The sequence below is a fragment of the Apium graveolens genome, chromosome 3, assembly GCF_009905375.1.
Source record: "Apium graveolens cultivar Ventura chromosome 3, ASM990537v1, whole genome shotgun sequence".
Classification (NCBI taxonomy): Eukaryota; Viridiplantae; Streptophyta; class Magnoliopsida; order Apiales; family Apiaceae; genus Apium; species Apium graveolens.
The window spans coordinates 99690723-99701702 of NC_133649.1; the positions used below are offsets into that span (position 1 = coordinate 99690723).

A 10980-nucleotide genomic window follows, 5' to 3' on the forward strand; every position below is an offset into this window, starting at 1 on the left:
GGCTGACCCGAAGGCCCAGCCGAAGGACAGGGACATGTTGGTTATAGGCCCAACCAGGCCCATTGAATGAAGGCCCAATAAGCAGTTAAGGTACTGGGCCGAAGGACCCCCAGGCCCGAGAAACGAAGGCCCACGAAAGTCCAGGCCGAGGCCCACTACTTGCAGACCGTTGGACAGAACAAGGGACATAACGCCCCCATTTCACTCCCTCCTTAATTTTTGGTAACGGATGACATTCAAAGTAGAATTGGGTATAAAAACCCTTGTGAAGTAAGACAAAATATACACACATTCTCGTAAACACTCTGCTTTTCTTATATTATTACCCGACTTTCTGATTCTCACATCAGAGGTGAATCAGGGGCACAAACCCTCGCATTCTCTTCACTTTCAGGTACGGCTGAAGCCACCTCGAAGGCAGCCGAAGCCTGTTCAAGTTACCGAAAGGATCTGGGCGTAACACTATCAATGATTTTCTTATATCCGTGGCCGTATAGTAAACAATTTGTTTAACGGCCTCAGTGTCTTTGAACATACAGCCATTTTCCAATGGTCTTAAGAGTTTAGTAAGTACTACACTTGAATGTAAATCTCTGAAAGTTTAAGTTTATACTCCAGGAGCATAAAAATGAAGTGCTGTTATAAAGGTAACAACAAGGTTTATTTCAGATCCTCGACGGCCCTTTAAAATGATCCTGAGAATGAGTTGGCTACTGATGTTTTGAAGAGCTTGAGGTTGAAGTTTAAAGCTGTTCGTGCTACTTTGAATGTTAAGTTGGAGTATGATAGTTATCCCAAGAGCTCTGATGTTGGATTTTGAGAGAGTTTTGGTTTGCACTTTAAGTGTTTGATGTTTGGTCTGAATGAGTTATGATTTGTGAGTTGGTTGTAAATTGTAGTAATATGTTTTGTGTTTGCTCATGTTTTAATATTGAATTGATATTTCGAAGCTATAATATTTTTGTTGTAATCTTGTTTTGCAAAAAAAAATGAAAAAAAGAAAAGTAAACAAGTACCATTCACAAAATATGGATCATTCCAAGCACATCTAAATCTGTTTCACATGTAAACTGCTTTAATCTAGCACCTTAGTAATCCATACAATATTACAGGAATCCTTTTCAGATAATGTTGCCGTGTCAGGCATGCTGATGCAACAAATTTGTGTAGCATATCCAAAAAACCAAATAAAATTGTTTCATGACCACCTATATAATGCAGAAATCAAGGGGTAGACTAGACATTTAATAAAGCCAATAAAAAACCATACAAACTAGGGGTCAATGAATTTGCAGACCTTACGAAACAATTCAAGAGCCATGTCTGTGCTACGGCAGACATGTTACGGAAAATGTTTTTAGATATGAAAATGTTACGGCAGTACCATCTAGTATGGACTGGAGAATAAAAGGTACAGTTACACCTATTAAGGACCATGGACAATGTGGTAAGTCTTGAAATCATATGTCACGATTAAGTATTAACAATCTAATATATTTGTTGTATCTTTTAACACTTCTATAATTTACAGGGTACTACCGGGCATTTTCAGCTGTGGCAGCTATGGAAGGAATTACTCAGCTTAAAACCAGCAAGTTGATCTCTCTGTCTGAGCAAGAACTGGTTGATTGTGATACTAGTGGCGAAGATCAAGGTTGTGAGGGTGGTCTTATGGACAATGCATTTGACTTCATCCAACAAAACTACGGCCTCTTAACTGAAACAAACTACCCTTACAGTGGAACAGATGGAACTTGCAATGCCAACAAAGAAGCAAACCATGCAGCCACGATAACCGGGCACGAGGATGTGCCTGTAAATAGTGAAAGTGCACTGCTGAAAGCTGTTGCAAATCAACCAATCATCGTTGCCATTGATGCTAGTGGTAACGACTTGCAATTCTACTCTAGTGGCGTCTTTACAGGTCAATGTGGAACCAAGTCGGATCACAGAGTGACTGCTGTAGGGTAAGGTATAGCTGCTGATGGAGCCAAGTACTGGCTGGTAAAGAACTCATGGGGAACAAGTTGGGGTGAAGCAGGTTACAAAACAATGCAAATAAGCATAGCTGCGGCGGAAGGCCTATATGGCATTGCAACGCAGGTGTTGAAGGAGGAATTTGGGAGCAACAAAATTTGAGGTTCGTAGCCGGAAACAAGATCTGTGATGGCGGTTCTTATTCGGAAACGTGAACAGTAACCAGTGGATCCGATGAACAGTATTCGTCGGACAAGATGAACAGTGTTTGGTGGTGATAAATATTGGGGGCTGAGATTGCTTAGGGTTAGAGGTGGTTCCTTTGCGCTCTCGCTTCTGACTTCTTACAATTTTCCTACGTACCCCTATTTATAGAGGATCAAGCCCACATAGTTCTTGGGGAATAAGAAACCTAATGGGCTTAGATTTCTTATCCCGAGGCCCAGTAGGAAACCTACTAAAAACTGTCTTCTACTAGCTTTAGGAATGTCCGTCGATGAGGCCCAACCACAAAGGCCCAAGGCTCGTCCGCAGCTTCGAGACTTCACGGATGAGGCATCTCCCGGGCCAAGAATAACCCTCCGCTACCAGCTGTTTCTCTAGTCCACGGATGCAGGTATAGCCGTGGTTCACCCCAAATATTGGACGCATCCTTGTCCCCCGATAAGGAGCCCCTACCAGATTACAGGACAAGTGATCCCAAGCTCTTGGGTGCAAAGTGCAGGATACTCCAAAGTCTCCCAACGAGGACACCCGTTGACTACAGAGACAGAGTTCCCAAAGCACACACCGGATTTCATCCCACATCCCCAATGACGACACCCATTGACTACAGGAGGAGGTCTTCAGTCCAGGAATACCCCTGGAGATCTCTGACCACGGACACCGCCTTTCCTGTAGATGTGCTACAGGAAGGAGTTCTTCAATAGAGTACCTACATCAAATATGATAATAATAACCATCTCCATCTTCCTTGAATTTTCCACAGAACCCGTCCAAGTAATCATGTTAAGGTCTTCCCAAATCATTTTACCAACTTATGGCGCACCCCAAGTTCTGCCTCTTGGAAGGAACCATTCTAATAATCCTCTACCATTTTCACAGCCACAGGGCGCGCCTTCTCTCTCTTTTATGGGCGCGCCGTCCGTTATATGGACGATTACAATTTCCCATCCATTCCTTTCATAATAAGGCGCGTCTTCATTACATAGGGCGCGCCTACTATCTTTTTATGGAAAGTTAATCTTATCTTTTCCTAGATTTCAGGCATTTCTCCTTCGATTTTGCCTATTTTATCAATCTCAATCTCAATATTGTTTATACCAATTTTCGGGCATAACAACTACCCCCCAAATTCCATATGTCATTGAAAATGGGATTGGAATTTCTCTTTTATGTCTTAATAAAATCTGTATAAACAATTTCCTAGTATTACTTAATGGGGAGCGCCTTAAACAGGGCTTGATCTGTTTAGAGTTCCTACTTTCGCGCATCCCAAATTTCAAACTGCTGTTAAACTTATGAGGCGCGCCTTCAAGAGGGCGCGTCCTAAAATTCGAAATGATTCGAAACGGTTTTCCTTATTCTTCGAGAATCGTGATTGATATAACAGATTTGACAGCTGTCCTCTTTACCTATAAATACAAGTCACCATCAGTCATTTTCATTTTTACTTTTACTCTTCCCTTTCTTTTTATTTTCTCTTTCTTCACCAAAAATTTCAACTCCAGCGGCGACCTTTTGCTCAGAATCTTCTCTCTCGGCCACCATTTCCTCAGTTTTTTCCGATCATTCTCTTCTCCATTCGAAAAGGTATGTAAAACTTCTTTCTTTTCTGAATTTCATCACATAAATCACATTGCATGCTACTTTGTCTCTTCAACTCCTTTAACTGTTCTTGAAGATATACATAAAATGGTGTATGTATCTGTGTATGTATATGTGTAATTTCAAATTTTTACTGACTTAGATCCAAAATTATTGGGTTTAACTTTTAAATTGATGTTCTTGAGAATTCCAATCGTTAGTGCCCTTACGCCTTAAAAACCATCACTTACGATCTACACATGACCATCGGTGCCTTTAAAATCCACCAGCAACTTAGGACGCGCCTTATCTTTAGCTTATAATCTGTAAATGACCATAATAAGGGGCGCCTGTTTATAGTAAAACACATCCTTATGAGTAAACTATGATTTTCGTTATGGCGTGCCTTCTCATGAGAAGGCTTGTCTTAGAAGGGAGTTGACATAGATCCTAGGAAATATTTTTCTCTTACACCTCCCCTTATCTTTCCTGTTTCCTTTATACTTTCGTATTTCGTTCTTTCGTATCGGGCGCGCCCTCAAAATTTCTTTTGGTTTTCTTGACAGCTGGAAGACGAGGGCGCGTCCTCCCCTTTTCACCCTTTCAAGAATTTCCTTACCAATCTGGGAATCTATTCTCCCCCAAACACTTACTTTGATCCCCAGCCTCCAAACGCTCACCATACTCCTCGATTTCTGAACCGGGTGGCGCGCCTTGTTCAAGATTCTAAAAAGGGTACCGTAATGGCAGATTTTTCAGACAGTTCGTCCACGGATAACATTCCTCTATCTCGTTGACACAGGAAACAAAAACTAGTCCAAAAAGAGAGATCTCCAGCTCCAACCAGTACAGAACTGGACGATGATGACTGGTTCGAGAGTTTGAATGCTGACAGATACAGAGGGGTTGAAAGGGGCGTCAATGTGGACGCAGGGCCTTCCAAGGTTTTATATAGGGCTGTTTCTCCAAGCCTATCCCGTCAAATACCACAGGGCGCGCCTACTTCTCCCATTCCTGAAGGCGCGCCTGAAGTAAATGCATCACCACTCCGTGATGAAGAAAATTTCTTTGATGAGGATTCATTCCAGTTTTCCACCTCCCCTGAACCTTCTCCAATCCCCTTCCAACACTGGGAAGTTTCTGATAGTGAATTAGACTTTGATTGAGAGGAATTCGAACCATGCAATGAAGCTGTGAAGAAACGTTTCAGAAAGGAGCATATGAAGCTTTTCTGTGTGGGCCTGTCCTCAGCTTGTTCAGATGAGAAACTAGGATGGCTCATGGAGTTTTATGATATGGAGGGCATATGTGCGCGCCCTTTAAGCATGATGCGGCCCCATATATTCAACTATGGGAGGAAATTCAAAATCCCTAGAATGGTGACCAGCCCCAAGCTGGTATCTTTGGGTATAAGCGCACCTTTACATCCCTACCTTAGGGAAGTGATAGAACTATATGACGTGGCTCTATTCCAACTTTCTCCCAACAGCTACAAGTTTATCCTGGCTCTGTTCATCCTTTATACGGACTTGGGTTTCCCCCAGCCGTCAATGGCTGAAGTTACTTATTTTTTCAATCTAAGAAAGTCTGACCATGGGTACTACTATTTGGTTGTAGACAAGCAACACAACAAGAAGGGTTTCTCCTCTGGAAAGCTTAGCCATGAAAAAGGTTGGAAGGAAATCTTCTTTTACTTGTACGACGTTCCCAAAATAAGGATAAGATTTAACAAGTTACCAAGTAAGGGCGCGCCCTTTCTTTCTTTTCCTTGCGTTATTTCTATGTTCTTTCTTCCTTTTCTCATCTTTATACTTTTTCAGACAGACCAGTGGCCAAACCTCTTAAGGGCGAGCCCAAAAAATGAGCTGAAGCCCTTCTTAGAGTGGCTGCTGACAGGTGGAACTTAAAAACCTTAGTCACCCGGACCAACTTGATGCGAGTATGAATCCTTTCTGACCAAGTAGGAATGAAGTGTAAATATATAAAATTTAGGAAAGGTGCTCCTGTTTCTCGCGTCATTGACTTAGATAGTGAAGAAGAGGCTAAAGAAGAAGAAGAAGAGGCAGAAGATAGCTTTTTTCAGGGCCAAGATCCTTCAGGTTCATTAATTGTAGAGCCTAAAGGCGCGCCCTTTACAATTGGCGCGTCCTAGCTTCTTTTCTATTTGCTTTTGTATTAGCATACTATATATAAATTAACGTGGCTAGTCTTTCTGCCCCTTAGGGCGTGCCCTTTCACTCTAGGCGTAGCACTTTATGCATGTTTATCAATGTTATCTTTATCAATTGCCTTTATTTATTACTCTGTTCAGCACATTTAACTATCACGTTCAATTAACATGTTTAGTGTTTTATGCAGAAATGGCTCCTCCAAGAATCCCCAAATCTTTTGGGGCGCGCCCTGGTGATAAACCTAGGCCCAAGCCAAAGAAAGATGCTCCTGCAGCACAGGCCTCCATTCCAACTTCTGCCCCCATTCCTCAAACAACACATGTCCTAAAAGGCCCATAATTGATCTTATAGAGAAGCAGGGCGCGCCTAAGAGGCATAGAACATAGGGCGCGCCTTCTGGCTCATCTGCTGCTTTGAATGCTCTCGGCCCCATGGGTTCCCTTCACGTCTCAGATGAAGAAGTGGAACAGTGGCAAGCCATGGATTTGGGAGATGCTGCTCGTGCTTCTATAAAGGCATCTTGCTAATTGTTCATCCACTCTACCCGAGTGGTGGACAAGCTACTTGAAGAGGGGGCGCGCCTAGAGAGGCTGCAGGGTGACAACAACATTCTGAAAAACACCTTCAAGGACAAGGATTTTTTGCATGCTAAGGATATCAAGGCCAAGGATTCTGAAATCTCCTTTCTCAAGGATGAGGTGGCCAATCTCACTTCTCAGCTAGAGATTGCCAACAAAAAGGCTACCTCTCTCCACACTGAGCTTGGTGCAGCCAACTTGAGGATTGAGTATCTGGAGGAGCAGCAGAAACTGGGATGGCCTGATGAAAAGAGGGAAATGACTGATGAGGCATTTGCCAGTGGTTTCCACTTCTATAGGGTTGGTTTTGTGGCCAACGATCCTGATTATTCTTTTGAGAAGTTTGGAGAAGAGACCGTCGCTGAGATGGTGGAATTTAAAAAGGAGCATGCTGCTGAAATCAAGGCAAGGAGGATAGAACTGGGGTTAGAGGAGGAGGAAAATGAGGGCGTGCCACAAGAGGAATTCCCAAAGGACGCGCCTGAAACTAATCCCACTGTTCCTCTTCAATCTATTCCTCCAACAGACCAGTCTCAAGGCGCGCCTTGATTTATTTTAGCTTAAATTTCAAATACTTCTGAGGAGCCAGCCCTCTTTTGATGCTGTGCAAAGTTGTATGACTTATTTTTCTGCTACACTTTTACTTTTGCATGTATGGCTCGATGTTAATTTTATCTTTTCCCGTATGCATAAAAATTTGTTAAGGCACTTTGATTTTTCCCTTGGCCATTTTATGTTTCCATGGATTATGTTACTATAGGGCGCGCCTTTTAACATATTTTTGGGTGTTTTCCTTTTTATGTGATCTCAAAGTTGTCGTCGTATTATTAAGATCTAACGTCTCTTTTATCGTAGCGTTTAGATATGAGGGCGCGCCTTTTTTTTCGAAGTTGTAAATAACACGTATATTTTCTTACCAGTAATGCCTTTGCGATATTTTACTTAAGTATCAGCCCAAGGGCGCGCCTTAATCTGAGGAGCTTTTGCCTTAGCTTATTTTGCTGGCCATGTACATTTATTCCTTTCATCCTTGTATACTATGTTTATCTTGATTACGATGCAGAAGTTATTAGACAGGGCGCGCCTCAACATAGGGCGCGCCTCTGATGTTTTTCAAATGAGAGATTCCTTGTTAAGCAAATAAAGTAACTTTTCCTTTTTATTGATAATGTGCTCTAGTGTATAAATTACACCAGTCCCATGGCTACTATGCTCTATTTGAAAATTTTTCTTCCTTCTGCTAGTTCCAAGGTTCGCAGTCACATGTACTACTGATAAGTGGCAATTTATACCACTTAGAACGTCTTAAAATGGCTTAAATTGGTGTCTTGAAATCAAGTATTTTGTGTATTTGATGCGTTTTTCTAGTGTTTATGCATTGCAGGGTATTAGTTACATTTCGGGGGAGGAATCATCATGAATAAGCTTTGGCATGTGTTCACCATTGCGAGAGAAAAGAAACGGGCAGATTACGGCGAAGAAACGGAGCAAAATCAGATTTTTTCCAGTAGAGGTCTGAGCGCCCGCTCAGCTATGCTGAGCGGCCGTGCAGGGTCGGGAAAAAAGATATAATATTTCTGGACTTCTACTTCTGTTTGGTTTCCACTTCTATGTAATCCGAGTTTTATAGGACTATTATATAAGTAGATTTGAGACGTTTTCACAAGTGTGGAGTGAAGAAGATTGTGTTTTTACGCAAGGAGAAAAAGAGATAAGGAAGAAGACCGATTTAGCACACCATAACGAAGAGGAAGCATATTTTCTTGTGATTCTTGTTTCGTTGTAACGTTGGATGCTAGTTTTCTTGCTTTGAACTTATTTACTCTTGTGACGTACTCTGTTTTAATATAATTAGTTTAGTTATTATTTTCTTGTGTTTGTTTATCATGATTTCATATGAACCCATGATGACGATAAGTGCTATTATGGGCTAATCGTGATCATGGGGTTGCAACGGATTTACTATAGAATTCTTTAGTTAATTGTTTAATACTTTAGTGTGTGATGATTGTATGATATCTAGTATTGGTTGTGCGTATTCGTCTTATGTGCGTCGCGAACATATAAGATAGGGTGTTAATCTCTTGTGAAGCGACGGTGGATCTTGAGATTTAGAACTTGCCATGCTAGCATAGGTTCATGTACGTTGTGTATGATTAGTGGGTAACTCTAACAGTTTTATTTGCCCTATGTAATCAAAAGGAATAACTTGTGCTTAAATCGTTGTGTTGTCAATATCTGTAGACATATAGGAACTCAACATAATTGATGACTATTCAACTTCTATCTTAATTGTGGATGTTTGGTAGAATGGTATTAGTACAATGAAAGTTGGCTTTTATCAGTTTCGTGTTATTCGATTAATATCATCACTGTCACATGCTAAAGGTAATAACAATGACTATTGAAGTAAGTAATAATGAAGTTGTGATCTCATGAGTGTTTTATTATTAATAATTTGAAGTGTTAAGTAAGTGATTAATTAAGTAGTTAATTGTAGTTAATATTTAATCAACAATTTTAAGTGTTAGTGTCTTAACATTGAGAAGTAATCATACATTGGTGAGTGAGTTAAATTAGACAATAATTTAGTCTGAGTCTCTGTGGGAACGAACTAGAAAGTATTCTATATTACTTGCGAACGTGTATACTTGCGTGAATATTAGCGCGTGTTTTCGCCCTAACAAGTTATTGGCGCCGCTGCCGGGGACTCGGCGTATTTGTTTAGTTTATGTACTTACCATCATTGGTCATTAGGACTCAGTGATTAGGACGTAGTAGTTACTTATTGTTTCCGGTTGTGTTTCAGGTACTTTAGCAAGCGTTTATGCAAACTCGTTCTCGTGCTCGCAAGAGGACTTTAGATACAGCTGAGGAGACAGACGAAGTTCTTGATATTCCAGAGAAGTTAGATTTTGAGGATTCGGATTCAGGAACTGAGCAGAAAGAACCAGTAAACATGGGAGATCGTATTGTTCAAGCTGATCCAGCTCTTATGGATTTTTCTCGGCCTAAAATTGATGACATTCAGTCAAGCATCCTTCATCCGGCTATCCAAGCTAATACCTTTGAAATCAAGCCGGGCACTATTCAAATGGTGCAGAATTCTGTTTCTTTTGGAGGAGCGGCAACTGAAGACCCCAACATGCACATAAGGAATTTTGTCGAGATCTGCAGCAGTTTTAAGTATAATGGCGTGACTGATGAGGCTATCAAGTTGAGGCTTTTCCCATTCTTACTAAGGGACAAGGCTAAAGACTGGTTACATTCTGAACCAGCTGGGTCCATCACTACGTGGCAAGATCTTGCGCAAAAGTTTCTGGTGAAGTTTTATCCGATGGCAAAGACTGCTGCTATGAGGAGTGCTCTGAGTCAGTTTGCGCAGCAACCTACTGAATCTATGTGCGAGGCTTGGGAACGCTACAAGAAAATGTTGAGAAAATGTCCACATCATGGAATAACGGATTGGATGGTGATCACTGGTTTCTATAATGGTTTGGGGGCCCAATCTCGGCCCATGTTCGATGCAGCAGCTGGAGGCGCCTTATGGGCTAAAAGCTATACTGAGGCGTATAATCTTATAGAGACGATGGCTGCAAATGAGCATCAAAACCCAACTCAGAGGATGACGTCATGCAAGGTAGCAGGTATTCTGGAAGTTGATGCAGCCACCGCTATTGCAGCCCAACTCCAAGCTCTATCAATGAAGGTTGATTCTTTGGCTACATATGGAGTTAATCAAATAACTATGGTTTATGAGCTTTGTGCAGGTTCTCATGCTACGGATCAGTGTTCTCTTGTCAATGAATCTGTTCAGTATGTGAATAATTATCAGCGACAACAGCAGCCTGTGCCAGCGACCTATCATCCTAACAACAGAAATCATCCAAATTTCAGCTGGGGGAATAATCAGAATGCTATTCAGCCACCATATCAGCAAGGAGTGAGTAAACAGTTTAACCCACCTGGATTCCAGCAACCACAGCAGTATGCTACAAGGCAATCATATCCTCAACAGGGAATTACGGCTGCACCTACTAGTGCTGATTTTGAGGAACTTAAGCTGTTGTGCAAGAGTCAGGCGGTTTCTATCAAGACCTTGGAAAATCAAATCGGTCAATTAGCCAATGCAGTGCTCAATCGTCAACCTGGCACTCTTCCCAGTGACACGGAAGTACCAGACAGGAAGGAAGCTAAAGAGCAAGTCAAGGCTATTACCTTAAGGTCTGGAAAAGTTGCTGATGCTGAAAAGGCAAAAGAAGGAGAAGCTGAAATTAGAGATGAAGAATCTAAGCAAAAGGAGAAAGCGGCGGAACCAAGGAAGACTACTATTAAACACACTCTGCCTGAGGCTAATACAGGGGAGAAACAGCTCTATCCTCCACCACCTTTTCCTAAAAGATTACAGCAACAAAAGCTGGATAGACAGTTCGGGAAGTTTCTGGAGG

At 41.6% G+C, this 10980-nt stretch overlaps 1 pseudogene; it reads left to right on the forward strand.

Moving 5' to 3' along the window:
- The first annotated feature begins 1128 nt into the window (after positions 1-1128).
- Positions 1129-2139, forward strand: LOC141714472 (vignain-like; annotated as a pseudogene).
- Positions 2140-10980: the final 8841 nt, after the last annotated feature.